The 13,612-nt window shown below is 46.9% G+C and overlaps 7 non-coding genes and 16 pseudogenes across 7 annotated transcripts; all 23 read left to right on the forward strand.

Annotated features, from left to right (window-relative positions):
- Window positions 1-5,645: 5,645 nt before the first annotated feature.
- Window positions 5,646-5,764, forward strand: LOC136761164 (uncharacterized; annotated as a pseudogene).
- A 219-nt stretch (window positions 5,765-5,983) lies between these two features.
- On the forward strand, window positions 5,984-6,102 carry LOC136762685 (5S ribosomal RNA). The gene has a single exon (XR_010820877.1). It is a non-coding gene; the product is annotated as a 5S ribosomal RNA (ribosomal RNA).
- Window positions 6,103-6,311: 209 nt separating this feature from the next.
- On the forward strand, window positions 6,312-6,430 carry LOC136760729 (uncharacterized; annotated as a pseudogene).
- Window positions 6,431-6,640: 210 nt separating this feature from the next.
- LOC136761918 (uncharacterized) lies at window positions 6,641-6,759 on the forward strand (annotated as a pseudogene).
- Window positions 6,760-6,983: 224 nt separating this feature from the next.
- LOC136762046 (5S ribosomal RNA) lies at window positions 6,984-7,102 on the forward strand. Its single transcript, XR_010820427.1, has one exon. It is a non-coding gene; the product is annotated as a 5S ribosomal RNA (ribosomal RNA).
- A 209-nt stretch (window positions 7,103-7,311) lies between these two features.
- On the forward strand, window positions 7,312-7,430 carry LOC136762581 (5S ribosomal RNA). Its single transcript, XR_010820776.1, has one exon. It is a non-coding gene; the product is annotated as a 5S ribosomal RNA (ribosomal RNA).
- A 223-nt stretch (window positions 7,431-7,653) lies between these two features.
- On the forward strand, window positions 7,654-7,772 carry LOC136761056 (uncharacterized; annotated as a pseudogene).
- Window positions 7,773-7,992: 220 nt separating this feature from the next.
- Window positions 7,993-8,111, forward strand: LOC136761591 (uncharacterized; annotated as a pseudogene).
- Window positions 8,112-8,321: 210 nt separating this feature from the next.
- Window positions 8,322-8,440, forward strand: LOC136761727 (uncharacterized; annotated as a pseudogene).
- Window positions 8,441-8,655: 215 nt separating this feature from the next.
- LOC136761155 (uncharacterized) lies at window positions 8,656-8,774 on the forward strand (annotated as a pseudogene).
- A 555-nt stretch (window positions 8,775-9,329) lies between these two features.
- Window positions 9,330-9,448, forward strand: LOC136760659 (uncharacterized; annotated as a pseudogene).
- Window positions 9,449-9,664: 216 nt separating this feature from the next.
- Window positions 9,665-9,783, forward strand: LOC136761860 (uncharacterized; annotated as a pseudogene).
- A 210-nt stretch (window positions 9,784-9,993) lies between these two features.
- Window positions 9,994-10,112, forward strand: LOC136761681 (uncharacterized; annotated as a pseudogene).
- Window positions 10,113-10,320: 208 nt separating this feature from the next.
- LOC136761975 (uncharacterized) lies at window positions 10,321-10,439 on the forward strand (annotated as a pseudogene).
- A 215-nt stretch (window positions 10,440-10,654) lies between these two features.
- Window positions 10,655-10,773, forward strand: LOC136761269 (uncharacterized; annotated as a pseudogene).
- A 210-nt stretch (window positions 10,774-10,983) lies between these two features.
- LOC136761231 (uncharacterized) lies at window positions 10,984-11,102 on the forward strand (annotated as a pseudogene).
- A 225-nt stretch (window positions 11,103-11,327) lies between these two features.
- On the forward strand, window positions 11,328-11,446 carry LOC136762452 (5S ribosomal RNA). Its single transcript, XR_010820651.1, has one exon. It is a non-coding gene; the product is annotated as a 5S ribosomal RNA (ribosomal RNA).
- A 210-nt stretch (window positions 11,447-11,656) lies between these two features.
- Window positions 11,657-11,775, forward strand: LOC136761196 (uncharacterized; annotated as a pseudogene).
- A 217-nt stretch (window positions 11,776-11,992) lies between these two features.
- Window positions 11,993-12,111, forward strand: LOC136762672 (5S ribosomal RNA). The gene has a single exon (XR_010820865.1). It is a non-coding gene; the product is annotated as a 5S ribosomal RNA (ribosomal RNA).
- Window positions 12,112-12,322: 211 nt separating this feature from the next.
- LOC136762394 (5S ribosomal RNA) lies at window positions 12,323-12,441 on the forward strand. The gene has a single exon (XR_010820594.1). It is a non-coding gene; the product is annotated as a 5S ribosomal RNA (ribosomal RNA).
- Window positions 12,442-12,657: 216 nt separating this feature from the next.
- LOC136761360 (uncharacterized) lies at window positions 12,658-12,776 on the forward strand (annotated as a pseudogene).
- A 210-nt stretch (window positions 12,777-12,986) lies between these two features.
- LOC136761457 (uncharacterized) lies at window positions 12,987-13,105 on the forward strand (annotated as a pseudogene).
- A 225-nt stretch (window positions 13,106-13,330) lies between these two features.
- Window positions 13,331-13,449, forward strand: LOC136760845 (5S ribosomal RNA). Its single transcript, XR_010820294.1, has one exon. It is a non-coding gene; the product is annotated as a 5S ribosomal RNA (ribosomal RNA).
- Window positions 13,450-13,612: the final 163 nt, after the last annotated feature.

Raw genomic sequence — 13,612 nt, forward strand, 5'->3', positions numbered from 1 at the left:
AAGCCAATCTGACTCTTATTCAGGACACTGTGCTTGGTAAGGAAGGCCAGTATCTGGGCGTTGATGATACTGCAGAACACCTTCCCCAGGTTACTGCTCACACAGCTGCCCCAGTAGTTATTGGGGTCTAATTTGTCTCCACTTTTAAAAATCGGGGTGATCAATCCTTGATTCCCGACCTCAGGGAAACACCCGGCTCTCAGCACCAGGTTAAAGAGTTTGAGCAGAGCCTCCTGCAGCTGCGGGCTGCTGTGCTTCAGCATCTCAGGGCTGATGCTGTCGGGGCCGCTGGCTTTCCTGGGTTTGAGGATTTTGAGTTGATGTTTTAGTTCCTGTATTGTAAATGGGTTATCTAAGGGATTTTGGTTATTCTTAATGATTTCTTCCAATTTATTTAGGTTTTTTAATATTTTAACCTGTTCTGGCTTTGGATTGTTTTCAACATTTTGGTAAAGTTTTTCAAAGTGTGTTTTCCAGATTTCTCCATTTTGAATTGGTATTTCATTTTTTGTTTTTGGGGTATTTATTCTGCCCATATAGTGGTCTTTTTTCTTACTGAGGAGTTGCTTGTAGTGCCGCAGGGCCTGGCAGTAGCTGAGGCGAGCCTCCTGGTTGTCGGGCTCTCTGTGTTTAGTGTTGGAGAGATGTCTCAGGTGTTTCCTAGAAGTTTCACACTCCTGGTCACACCACTGTTCTTTTTTTCTTTTAGACGATTTCATATTTTGGTTTTTAATTGTTTTAATGTTTGATTTTAAAGCCAGTCTCTCAAATATTTCATTCAGTGTTTTGGTGGCTGAGTTTATTCCGTTTTGGTTTATTTGATAGTGTGAGGATTGATATCTGTCTAACATGTTTTCAATCTCATCACTATTCAGGGCTCTTGTGTAGTTCTCTGTGCTGGGCTCTGACCATCTCTAACTGGGTGGCAGGGAGACCAGTTTTGTGGGAAGTTTGGCTCTGACTTGTGGCTGCGCTGATCTTTTTAGGTAAAGTGTTATTTGGCTGTGGTCTGATAGTGGAGATTGTTGTCTGACTATAAACGCATTGTTGGCTTGTGGGTCCAGGTCAGTTATGGCGTAGTCCACCACACTGCTGCCCAGAGCCGAGCAGTATGTGAATCTCCCCAGAGAGTACCCCCTGGTCCTGCCATTGATGATATATAGACCCAGGCTTTTACATAGGCGCACTACCTGCTTCCTGCTCTTGTTTACCACGCTGTCGTGGCTGTGTCAGTGTGGAGGTGTGTGTGTGGCACAGCGGGGAGTCTCCGAACAGGTGTGTGTTCCCCTCTGTATTGATGTAGTCCATCTCTCTGCCAGTCCTGGCATTGAGATCGCCACACAGCAGTACAGAGCCCAGGGTCTGGAAGTGGCAGATTTCGTTTTGAAGCTCATGAAAGCCTTCCTCATTATAGTAGGGGGAGTCTGCGGGTGGCATATAAATTGCACATAGGTATATATCTGTGTTATTTTGTAGGGTGTCTTTTCTGATTTTCATCCACAGGTGTGTGTCTCCTCTCTGTACTGGGCATAGGGCTGCTCGGAGCTCCTCCCTGTACCACACGATAATCCCCCACGAGGCCCTGCCACACCTGACTTTGGGTTTTATATAGGAGGGCACAATCAGCTCCCTGTATCCATTGTATCCATCCAGTGTATAGACATATCTGCACAGCACCAAGTCTCTACAAGAATGAAAACATCTGAACTATTTACAGTGTTGATCAGTTCAGGGCCTGTGCTCTTCATTCCAAAAGTTGAGGAGCGTAAACCCTGCATATTCCAACTGCTTATTTTAAAGGACATGTTAATATATTTTATTATACTTGTCTCTTCTACATAAGAAAGTTTAATTTGTGGTCTACAACTGATATTATATTACTATTAATAATTATATATGGATATACATAATAATCACTCAAAGATTTTATGTTTGCATCAAAATATCAGAATAATTAAATCACATTTTTTCTTACTCTCCATCTCCACAACCATATATATGTGTGTTGAGGCTCAGTTAACTCAGCAGTGTGGAACAGATGACACTGAGGAGTTGCCTTATCTGGGCCAGCTGGGCAGCATCGGGCCTCCAGGCTCTGGAAGCCGCTGCTGCGTGGCTGTGTGGCTGTGCTGGTCCCCGGCTGTCCGCTCTGCTGTGCTGGACGGGCCCTCTGGGGATGGGGGGGTGGGGAATGGGGCCGCGGGGTCTCAGGGGCTGGGGCTGGGGTGGAGCCGGTGGCTGGGGATGTGGCCGGGGGCTGGGGGGTTTGCTCCTGGTCTCGAGGTGGGGGTGTGTGGGGTTTCGGCCCAGGGTTGTGTCCTTGAGGACCTTTGAGATGATCCTCACACCCGTCTTGTTGAGGTGGACGTGGTCATACAGGTGATGTGGCTGGATGTCTCAGTGGTGTGCCAGGTGGACGTTGGGGAGGAGGGCACATCTTCGGGACACTTCTGCGTTGATGGCCTGGATGATGTGCAGAGGCACGTCTGTGCGGGGCAGCAGTGTGGAGATGGAAATTTTGGCAGTTGGGAATTCCTCTGTGGCTTTCGTTGCTACCTGTCTCAGGGCTGAGGCCACATCGCCCCTGCGGGCACTCAGGTCGTTAGTGCCGGTGTGGATGAGGATGTGTTTGACTTGGCAAAGCCTCCTCTTGGAGAGCAGCTCCAGGGCTCTCTGTGCTGTGGAGCACCAAAGCTTTTTCACTTTTCGCCCAGGGAAGAGGCGCCTCTCAACCAGGAACTTCCCATTGGATTCGCTCAGAATGACCACCTCTGCGTTGACCTGCCACTCCGGGTTTGCGTCGGGAGTGGTGGGGGCAGCGGGTGTGTTTTGGGGGAGTGGCGTTTCAGGGGGTTGTGTATTAGTGGCAGGTCTGGTGATAGTGGGTGTGTCAGGAGTGGTGGGGAGTGTGGGTGGATCAGTGGGTGCGTCAGGGGTTGGAGGTGTTGTGGGGTCAGTGCAGTGCAGTCTCTGTGCTCCAGTGATGTGTAGCTCCTCTCTTAGCTCCTCCAGCTGGCTCTGCAGGCTCCTCAGCTAGCTGTGCTGGGGTGTCCAGGTCAGCTCCTCCCTCGCTCTGCGCAGCTCCGTCCTCAGGGTTTGGCTCTGCTCCTCCAGGTCTCTCACTGCTGCTCTCAGCTCATGGATCTCAGCCTTGTGCTGCATCTTTAGTCTGTGCATCTCATCCCGGAGCTGATCACACAAGGAGGTCTGGGCCAGGGTGCTCAAGGTCTGCTCCCTGAACTCCGCAAACTCCAGCTCCAGCACTGATAGGCATTCCTTTAGTGTTTTATTGTTGCTAGAGAGTTTTGGGGAGACAAGGGGGCAGTCTGTGGGAGATGGGGCACTGTCTGGCTCCGTGTGGCTGGGGGCAGACTGCAGGGTGGCCGGCTCTGGCTCTTGTTTCTCTACCTCAGTCTGCTGCTTTGAGGTGTGGAAGCCGAGAGCTAATTGGTCCAGGCTGCTCTCGCTGCCCTGCACCATGATGGTCCCGTTGTGGTATACATTAAAAGTGAGCATCACACTGTCTGTGTCTTTCTCTACCAGCACTGAGATCTGCCTGCCTCTGCTAATGCCCCTCTTGTTGTTATTGGGGTATGTCTGGCACAGGGTTTTGTGAAAGGCGGTGTAGAACAGTAGATTGTTCTTGACCCTGTTTTCTCCTTTACCGGTGTAGTCTAGGATGAGGGTCTCAGGAGATGCTCTCATCACAGCTTGTTTGTAGTCCTTCTTAGCCTGTGCAGAGCGAATGTCTTCAGGGTATCGGATTTCAAAAGGCAGCTCTGCAGTCAGACTGCTGTTCGATAGATTTCTATCAGTCTCAGTGGCAGTTGGGCTCTCTCCTACTGTCACTCTATTCAAATCGGAGCTCTGCATTTTCATTGGCTGAGTCAACTACTGAGAATGCTTATTTATTTTATTAATACATATTTTTTTGTTTAATTATTTGTCTCTTACCTCCAATTCTTGTCTTCAGCTTTTCTTTTCTGACTTTTCTTCCTGAACTGTCTCTCTGCTTTCTTCTTTTTGTGTTTCTCTTAAAATTATTATTTTTTGAATACTTTTTCTTCTGGATTTCTATTCCATGTCTTCTGTGTATGTTTATAGTGCTATATATTCATTTGTAAATCACAAATTAAATCCGCTTATGTATAAAAACAAATGTTATTTAGGAGCTCATATTCCTCTCTCTCTCTCTCTCTCTCTCTCTCTCTCTCTCTCTCTCTCTCTCCCTCTCTCTCTCTCTCTCTCTCTCTCAATTCATTTCATTTGTATTGTCAAAGCAATTGGACATACATACACATACATACATATACACTCACCTAAAGGATTATTAGGAACACCTGTTCAATTTCTCATTAATGCAATTATCTAATCAACCAATCACATGGCAGTTGCTTCAATGCATTTAGGGGTGTGGTCCTGGTCAAGACAATCTCCTGAACTCCAAACTGAATGTCTGAATGGGAATGAAAGGTGATTTAAGCAATTTTGAGCGTGGCATGGTTGTTGGTGCCAGACGGGCCGGTCTGAGTATTTCACAATCTGCTCAGTTACTGGGATTTTCACGCACAACCATTTCTAGGGTTTACAAAGAATGGTGTGAAAAGGGAAAAACATCCAGTATGCGGCAGTCCTGTGGGCGAAAATGCCTTGTTGATGCAAGAGGTCAGAGGAGAATGGGCCGACTGATTCAAGCTGATAGAAGAGCAACTTTGACTGAAATAACCACTAGTTACAAACGAGGTATGCAGCAAAGCATTTGTGAAGCCACAACACGTACAACCTTGAGGCGGATGGGCTACAACAGCAGAAGACCCCACCAGGTACCACTCATCTCCACTACAAATAGGAAAAAGAGGTGAGACATTCAGATGGTAGAGTCAGAATTTGGCGTAAACAGAATGAGAACATGGATCCATCATGTCTTGTTACCACTGTGCAGGCTGGTGGTGGTGGTGTAATGGTGTGGGGGATGTCTTCTTGGCACACTTTAGGCCCCTTAGTACCAATTGGGCATCGTTTAAATGCTACGGCCTACCTGAGCATTGTTTCTGACCATGTCCATCCCTTTATGACCACCATGTACCCATCCTCTGATGGCTACTTCCAGCAGGATAATGCACCATGTCACAAAGGTCGAATCATTTCAAATTGGTTTCTTGAACATGACAATGAGTTCACTGTACTAAACTGGCCCCCACAGTCACCAGATCTCAACCCAATGGAGCATCTTTGGGATGTGGTGGAACGGGAGCTTCGTGCCCTGGATGTGCATCCCACAAATCTCCATCAACTGCAAGATGCTATCCTATCAATATGGGCCAACATTTCTAAAGAATGCTTTCAGCACCTTGTTGAAGCAATGCCACGTAGAATTAAAGCAGTTCTGAAGGCGAAAGGGGGTCAAACACAGTATTAGTATGGTGTTCCTAATAATCCTTTAGGTGAGTTCATCGTAGCTCTTAATACTCTCTTTCTGTCTGGAGGAGATATAATTGAAGTATTGTACACGTACCCGGCTACTTTCAACACCCATTGCTGCACTGATATTTTTCCCTCCATTTTTCTTTATCCATTTTTTTTTTGCTGGAAGTTCCGTCAATACCCGTCAGCCTTTAAGAGACATCATGCAGCCAGGCCTCTTGGCTTGCGGCCACACCGTCCTGAACGCGCCCAATCTCATCAGATCTCGGAAACTAAATGGGGCAGGGCCTGGTCAGTACTTGGATGGGTGACCTCCTGGAAATACCAGGTGCTGCTAGCTTTTTCGTCTCCTGGGAAACTTTATCGTAGCTCTTAATACTCTCTTTCAGTCTGCAGGAGATATAATTGAAGAATTGTACACGTACCCGGCTACTTTCAACACCCTTTCCAGCACTGATATTTTTCCCTCCATTTTTCTATTTTTTTTTTTTTTTTTTTTCCTGGAAGTTCCGTCAATACCCGCCAACCTTTAAGAGACATCATGCAGCCAGGCATCTCGGCTTGCGGCCACACCATCCTGAATGCGCCCGATCTCGTCAGATCTCGGAAGCTAAACGGGGCAGGGCCTGGTCAGTACTTGGATGGGAGACCTCCTAGAAATACCAGGTGCTGCAAGCTTTTTACGTCTCCTGGGTAACTTCATCGTAGCTCTTAATACTCTCTTTCTGTCTCCAGGAGATATAATTGAAGAATTGTACACGTACCCGGCTACTTTCAACACCCTTTGCTGCACTGGTATATTTCCCTCTATTTTTCTTTTTTTTTTTGCTGGCAGTTTCGTCAATACCCGCCAGCCTTTAAGAGACATCATGCAGCCAGGCATCTCGGCTTGCGGCCACACCATCCTGAACGCGCCCGATCTTGTCAGATCTCGGAAGCTAAATGGGGCAGGGCCTGGTCAGTACTTGGATGGGAGACCTCCTAGAAATACCAGGTGCTGCAAGCTTTTTACGTCTCCTGGGTAACTTCATCGTAGCTCTTAATACTCTCTTTCTGTCTCCAGGAGATATAATTGAAGAATTGTACACGTACCCGGCTACTTTCAACACCCTTTGCTGCACTGGTATATTTCCCTCTATTTTTCTTTTTTTTTTTTGCTGGCAGTTCCGTCAATACCCGCCAGCCTTTAAGAGACATCATGCAGCCAGGCATCTCGGCTTGCGGCCACACCATCCTGAACGCGCCCGATCTCGTCAGATCTCGGAAGCTAAACGGGGCAGGACCTGGTCAGTACATGATAGTGAGACCTCCTGGAAATACCTAGTGCTGCAAGCTTTTACGTCTCCTGGGAAACTTTATCGTAGCTCTTAATACTCTCTCTCTGTCTGGAGGAGATATAATTGAAGTATTGTACACGTATCCAGCTACTGTCAACACCCTTTGCTGCACTGATATTTTTCCATCCATTTTTCTTTTTTCTTTTTTTCTTTTTTTTTTTTGCTGGAAGTTCCGTCAATACCCGCCAACCTTTAAGAGACATCATGCAGCCAGGCCTTTCGGCTTGTGGCCACACCGTCCTGAATGCGCCCGATCTCGTCAGATCTCGGAAGCTAAACGGGGCAGGGCCTGGTCAGTACTTGGATGGGAGACCTCCTAGAAATACCAGGTGCTGCAAGCTTTTTACGTCTCCTGGGTAACTTCATCGTAGCTCTTAATACTCTCTTTCTGTCTCCAGGAGATATAATTGAACAATTGTACACGTACCCGGCTACTTTCAACACCCTTTGCTGCACTGGTATATTTCCCTCTATTTTTCTTTTTTTTTTTGCTGGCAGTTCCGTCAATACCCGCCAGCCTTTAAGAGACATCATGCAGCCAGGCATCTTGGCTTGCGGCCACACCATCCTGAACGCGCCCGATCTCGTCAGATCTCGGAAACTAAACGGGGCAGGACCTGGTCAGTACTTGGATGGGAGACCTCCTGGAAATACCTGGTGCTGCAAGCTTTTACGTCTCCTGGGTAACTTTATCGTAGCTCTTAATTCTCTCTTTCTGTCTGGAGGAGATATAATTGAAGAATTGTACACGAACCCAGCTACTGTCAATACCCTTTGCTGCACTGATATTTTTCCCTCCATTTTTCTTTTTTTTTTTTTTTTTTTTTTTTTTGCTGGAAGTTCCGTCAATACCCGCCAACCTTTAAGAGACATCATGCAGCCAGGCCTTTTGACTTGTGGCCACACAGTCCTGAATGCGCCCGATCTCGTCAGATCTCGGAAGCTAAACGGGGCAGGGCCTGGTCAGTACTTGGATGGGAGACCTCCTAGAAATACCAGGTGCTGCAAGCTTTTTACGTCTCCTGGGTAACTTCATCGTAGCTCTTAATACTCTCTTTCTGTCTCCAGGAGATATAATTGAAGAATTGTACACGTACCCGGCTACTTTCAACACCTTTTCCTGCACTGATATTTTTCCCTCCATTTTTCTTTTTTTTTTTTTTTTTTTTTTGCTGGAAATTCCGACAATACCCGCTAGCCTTTAAGAGACATCATGCAGCCAGACATCTCGGCTTGCGGCCACACCGTCCTGAACGCGCCCGATCTTGTCAGATCTCGGAAGCTAAACGGGGCAGGACCTGGTCAGTACTTAAATGTGAGACCTCCTGGAAATACCAGGTGCTGCCAGCTTTTTACGTCTCCTGGGGAACTTCATCGTAGCTCTTAATACTCTCTTTCTGTCTGGAGAAGATATAATTGAAGAATTGTACACGTACCCGGCTACTTTCAACACCCTTTGCTGCACTGGTATTTTTCCCTCTATTTTTCTTTTTTTTTTTTGCTGGCAGTTCCGTCAATACCCGCCAGCCATTAAGAGACATCATGCAGCCAGGCATCTCGGCTTGCGGCCACACCATCCTGAACTCGCCCGATCTCGTCAGATCTTGGAAGCTAAACGGGGCAGGACCTGGTCAGTACATGAATGTGAGACCTCCTGGAAATACCTGGTGCTGCAAGCTTTCACGTCTCCTGGGTAACTTTATCGTAGCTCTTAATACTCTCTATCTGTCTGGAGGAGATATAATTGAAGTATTGTACACGTACCCAGCTACTGTCAACACCCTTTGCTGCACTGATATTTTTCCATCCATTTTTCTTTTTTTTTTTTTTTTTTGCTGGAAGTTCCGTCAATACCCGCCAGCCTTTAAGAGACATCATGCAGCCAGACATCTTGGATTGCGGCCACACCGTCCTGAACGCGCCCGATCTCGTCAGATCTCGGAAGCTAAACGGGGCAGGACCTGGTCAGTACTTGAATGTGAGACCTCCTGGAAATACCTGGTGCTGCAAGCTTTTACGTCTCCTGGGTAACTTTATCGTAGCTCTTAATACTCTCTATCTGTCTGGAGGAGATATAATTGAAGAATTGTACACGTACCCAGCTACTGTCAACACCATTTGCTGCACTGATATTTTTCCCTCCATTTTTCTTTTTTCTTTTGTTTTTTGCTGGAAGTTCCATCAATACCCTCCAGCCTTTAAGACACATCATGCAGCCAGGCCTCTTGGCTTGAGGCCACACCGTCCTGAAGACGCAAGATCTCGTCAGATCTCGGAAGAGAAACTAGGCAGGGCCTGGTCAGTAATTGGATGGGTGACCTCCTGGAAATACCAGGTGCAGAAAGCTTTTTACATCTCCTGGGTAACTTCAGCGTAGCTCTTAATACTCTCATTCAGTCTGGAGGAGATATAATTGAAGAATTGTACATGTACCCGGCTACTTTCAACACCCTGTCCTGCACTGATATTTTTCCCTCCATTTTTCTATTTATTTATTTTTTATTTTTTGCTGGAAGTTCCGTCAATACCCGCTAGCCTTTAAGAGACATCATGCAGCCCGGCCTCTTGGCTTGCGGCCACACCGTCCTGAACACGCCCGATCTCATCAGATCTCGGAAGCCAAACGGGGCAGGGCCTCGTCAGTACTTGGATGGGAGACCTCCTGGAAATACCTGGTGCTGCAAGCTTTTTACGTCTCCTGGGAAACTTCATCGTAGCTCTTAATACTCTCTATCTGTCTGGAGGAGATATAATTGAAGTATTGTACACGTACCCGGCTACTTTCAACAGCCTTTGCTGCACTGATATTTTTCCCTCCATTTTTCTTTTTATTTTATTTTTTTGCTGGAAGTTCCGTCAATATCCGCCAGCCTTTAAGAGACATCATGCAGCCAGGCCTCTTGGCTTATAGTCACACCGTCCAGAACGCGCCCGATCATATCAGATTTCGGAAGCTAAACGGGGCAGGGCCTGCTCAGTACTTGGATGGGAGACCTCCTGGAAATACCAGGTGCTGCAAGCTTTTTACGTCTCCTGGGTAACTTCATCGTAGCTCTTAATTCTCTCTTTCTGTCTCCAGGAGATATAATTGAAGAATTGTACACTTACCCGGCTACTTTCAACACCCTTTGCTGCACTGGTATATTTCCCTCTATTTTTCTTTTTTTTTTTTGCTGGCAGTTCCGTCAATACCCGCCAGCCTTTAAGAGACATCATGCAGCCAGGCATCTCGGCTTGCGGCCACACCATCCTGAACGCGCCCGATCTCGTCAGATCTCGGAAGCTAAACGGGGCAGGACCTGGTCAGTACATGAATGTGAGACCTCCTGGAAATACCTCGTGCTGCAAGCTTTTACGACTCCTGGGTAACTTTATCGTAGCTCTTAATACTCTCTATCTGTCTGGAGGAGTTATAATTGAAGTATTGTACACGTACCCAGATACTGTCAACACCCTTTTCTGCACTGATATTTTTCCATCCATTTTTTTTTTTTTTTTTGCTGGAAATTCCGTCAATACCCGCCAGCCTTTAAGAGACATCATGCAGCCAGGCATCTCGGCTTGCGGCCACACCATCCTGAACTCGCCCGATCTCGTTAGATCTTGGAAGCTAAACGGGGCAGGACCTGGTCGGTACATGAATGTGAGACCTCCTGGAAATACCTGGTGCTGCAAGCTTTTACGTCTCCTGGGTAACTTTATCGTAGCTCTTAATACTCTCTATCTGTCTGGAGGAGATATATTTGAAGTATTGTACACGTACCCAGCTACTGTCAACACCCTTTGCTGCACTGATATTTTTCCATCCATTTTTCTTTTTTTTTTTTTTTTTTGCTGGAAGTTCCGTCAATACCCGCCAACCTTTAAGAGACATCATGCAGCCAGGCCTCTTGGCTTGCGGCCACACCGTCCTGATTGCGCCCAATCTCGTCAGATCTCGGAAGCTAAATGGGGCAGGGCCTGGTCAGTACTTGGATGTGTGACCTCCTGGAAATACCAGGTGCTGCAAGCTTTTTACGTCTCCTGGGTAACTTCATCGTAGCTCTTAATACTCTCTTTCTTTCTCCAGGAGATATAATTGAAGAATTGTACACGTACCCGGCTACTTTCAACACCCTGTGCTGCACTGGTATATTTCCCTCTATTTTTCTTTTTTTTTTTTGCTGGCAGTTCCGTCAATACCCGCCAGCCTTTAAGAGACATCATGCAGCCAGGCATCTCGGCTTGCGGCCACACCATCCTGAACGCTCCCGATCTCGTCAGATCTCGGAAGCTAAACGGGGCAGGACCTGGTCAGTACATGAATGTGAGACCTCCTGGAAATACCTGGTGCTGCAAGCTTTTACGTCTCCTGGGTAACTTTATCGTAGCTCTTAATACTCTCTATCTGTCTGGAGGAGATATAATTGAAGTATTGTACACGTACCCGGCTACTTTCAAAACCCATTACTGCACTGATATTTTTCCCTCCATTTTTCTTTTTCTTTTTTTTTTTTTTTTTTTTTTGCTGGAAGTTCCGTCAATACCCGCCAGCCATTAAGAGACATCATGTAGCCAGGCCTCTCGGCTTGCGGCCACACCGTCCTGAATGCGCCCGGTCTCGTCAGATCTCGGAAGCTAAACGGGGCAGGGCCTGGTCAGTACTTGGATGGGAGACCTCCTAGAAATACCAGGTGCTGCAAGCTTTTTACGTCTCCTGGGTAACTTCATCGTAGCTCTTAATACTCTCTTTCTGTCTCCAGGAGATATAATTGAAGAATTGTACACGTACCCGGCTACTTTCAACACCCTTTGCTGCACTGGTATATTTCCCTCTATTTTTCTTTTTTTTTTTTGCTGGCAGTTCCGTCAATACCCGCCAGCCTTTAAGAGACATCATGCAGCCAGGCATCTCGGCTTGCGGCCACACCATCCTGAACGCGCCCGATCTCGTCAGATCTCGGAAGCTAAACGGGGCAGGACCTGGTCAGTACATGAATGTGAGACCTCCTGGAAATACCTGGTGCTGCAAGCTTTTACGTCTCCTGGGTAACTTTATCGTAGCTCTTAATACTCTCTATCTGTCTGGAGGAGATATAATTGAAGTATTGTACACGTACCCGGCTACTTTCAAAACCCATTACTGCACTGATATTTTTCCCTCCATTTTTCTTTTTCTATTTTTTTTTTTTGCTGGAAGTTCCGTCAATACCCGCCAGCCATTAAGAGACATCATGCAGCCAGGCCTCTCGGCTTGCGGCCACACCGTCCTGAATGCGCCCGATCTCGTCAGATCACGGAAGCTAAACGGGGCAGGGCCTGGTCAGTACTTGGATGGGAGACCTCCTAGAAATACCAGGTGCTGCAAGCTTTTTACGTCTCCTGGGTAACTTCATCGTAGCTCTTAATACTCTCTTTCTGTCTCCAGGAGATATAATTGAAGAATTGTACACGTACCCGGCTACTTTCAACACCCTTTGCTGCACTGGTATATTTCCGTCTATTTTTCTTTTTTTTTTTTTGCTGGCAGTTCCGTCAATACCCGCCAGCCTTTAAGAGACATCATGCAGCCAGGCATCTCGGCTTGCGGCCACACCATCCTGAACGCGCCCGATCTCGTCAGATCTCGGAAGCTAAACGGGGCAGGGCCTGGTCAGTACTTGGATGGGAGACCTCCGAGAAATACCAGGTGCTGCAAGCCTTTTACGTCTCCTGGGTAACTTCATCGTAGCTCTTAATACTCTCTTTCTGTCTGGAGGAGATATAATTGAAGAATTGTACATGTACTAGGCTACTTTCAACAGCCTTTGCTGCACTGATATTTTTCCCTCCATTTTTCTTTTTATTTTATTTTTTTGCTGGAAGTTCCGTCAATATCCGCCAGCCTTTAAGAGACATCATGCAGCCAGGCCTCTTGGCTTGTAGTCACACCGTCCTGAACGCGCCCGATCATATCAGATTTCGGAAGCTAAACGGGGCAGGGCCTGGTCAGTACTTGGATGTGTGACCTCCTGGAAATACCAGGTGCTGCAAGCTTTTTACGTCTCCTGGGTAACTTCATCGTAGCTCTTAATACTCTCTTTCTTTCTCCAGGAGATATAATTGAAGAATTGTACACGTACCCGGCTACTTTCAACACCCTGTGCTGCACTGGTATATTTCCCTCTATTTTTCTTTTTTTTTTTTGCTGGCAGTTCCGTCAATACCCGCCAGCCTTTAAGAGACATCATGCAGCCAGGCATCTTGTCTTGCGGCCACACCATCCTGAACGCGCCCGATCTCGTCAGATCTCGGAAGCTAAACGGGGCAGGACCTGGTCAGTACATGAATGTGAGACCTCCTGGAAATACCTGGTGCTGCAAGCTTTTACGTCTCCTGGGTAACTTTATCGTAGCTCTTAATACTCTCTATCTGTCTGGAGGAGATATAATTGAAGTATTGTACACGTACCCGGCTACTTTCAAAACCCATTACTGCACTGATATTTTTCCCTCCATTTTTCTTTTTCTTTTTTTTTTTTTTTTTTTTTTGCTGGAAGTTCCGTCAATACCCGCCAGCCATTAAGAGACATCATGTAGCCAGGCCTCTTGGCTTGCGGCCACACCGTCCTGAATGCGCCCGATCTCGTCAGATCTCGGAAGCTAAACGGGGCAGGGCCTGGTCAGTACTTGGATGGGAGACCTCCTAGAAATACCAGGTGCTGCAAGCTTTTTACGTCTCCTGGGTAACTTCATCGTAGCTCTTAATACTCTCTTTCTGTCTCCAGGAGATATAATTGAAGAATTGTACACGTACCCGGCTACTTTCAACACCCTTTGCTGCACTGGTATATTTCCCTCTATTTTTCTTTTTTTTTTTTGCTGGCAGTTCCG

Source organism: Amia ocellicauda, chromosome 10 (assembly GCF_036373705.1).
Source record: "Amia ocellicauda isolate fAmiCal2 chromosome 10, fAmiCal2.hap1, whole genome shotgun sequence".
Lineage (NCBI taxonomy): Eukaryota > Metazoa > Chordata > Actinopteri > Amiiformes > Amiidae > Amia > Amia ocellicauda.